The 1,188-nt window shown below is 46.0% G+C and overlaps 1 non-coding gene across 1 annotated transcript; it reads left to right on the forward strand.

Annotated features, from left to right (window-relative positions):
* The first annotated feature begins 767 nt into the window (after window positions 1-767).
* On the forward strand, window positions 768-839 carry TRNAH-GUG (transfer RNA histidin (anticodon GUG)). Its single transcript has one exon. It is a non-coding gene; the product is annotated as a tRNA-His (tRNA).
* Window positions 840-1,188: the final 349 nt, after the last annotated feature.

Consider the following 1,188-nt stretch of genomic DNA (forward strand, 5'->3'; position numbering starts at 1 on the left):
CTCCATGACACACTGTTCTCTGACTCTATGCCATTCCATGCCACTTCACTCTACACCACACTATGCCACTCTACACCACACTACTTTACTCTATGCTACTCTATGCCATTCTATGCAACCTCACTCCTCTCTACCCCACTCTGCTCTATGCCACTCCATTCCTCACAATGCTATTCAACGCCATGCCAAGGCACACCACTTCATTATATTCCACTGTATTCTATGACACATTACGTCACTCTACTCTTTGCACTTCAATCTACTCCCTTCTATGACCCTCCATTCATCACCACTCCATTGTTTGCTAGTCAAGTTTACGCCACTTCATTCCACACAATGCAACTCTAAAGCAGTATGCACCAAGCAGCTGAATGTGTCTGAAGAGACACCCAGAAAAGAAAAAAACAACAATATGTGGGGGCCTGTTCCGAGCCCCTCCTGGCCTGGAGGAGTTTGGTCGGCCGTGGATTAATTTTTTGCAGTGTTCACTTCCCCGACCCCAGCACTCATAGAACACTTGAGACTTGCAGGGCAGAGTGGTGGATCTTATTAAGAAGTCTGGGCTTCTTGGTTTATGGGGAGTCTTGTCACTGGAAGCAGAGAGGTAAATATTTGCTGTGATCTGCTACTCAAAGAAAAGACCCTGATCTAACTTGAAAAGATGGGTTTTAAACAAACGCTAAATCTATCCACTCCACGGACACTGTGACCTTTTTTAAGCCTATCAGAGCCACACCAGGGTAGTCTTTTCAGAGCCCAAGTAGCTCGCCGTGATCGTATAGTGGTTAGTACTCTGCGTTGTGGCCGCAGCAACCTCGGTTCGAATCCGAGTCATGGCATTGCGGGTGGCAATGTCACGGCAGTTGGGCAGCATTTTTATTCTCACTTCTTAATATTTACTTGAGTTAAGAGCTTGAACCTAATTTCAACGGTGAAATTAAATGTCTTTGAACAACGCGTTAACAATGTTATTATTTATTTCACCTTTCTGCGCCTTTACGTTTGTGGCGGTCCTGATGTGAAAAGTATGAGCTACAGTTTGGTTTCACGGGACCCGGTCAGCAAGAGGGATGGATGTCTGTGTCTCCTGTACCTGCAGCGCCGAGGCTCCTGTACTGACGCGGAGTAGCTTTCAATGTTGAAAGGGATCCTGCTAGTCAAATATCAGTTTTTGCAGCAATTCAGGCC

This window comes from Pleurodeles waltl, chromosome 12 (genome assembly GCF_031143425.1).
Source record: "Pleurodeles waltl isolate 20211129_DDA chromosome 12, aPleWal1.hap1.20221129, whole genome shotgun sequence".
Classification (NCBI taxonomy): domain Eukaryota; kingdom Metazoa; phylum Chordata; class Amphibia; order Caudata; family Salamandridae; genus Pleurodeles; species Pleurodeles waltl.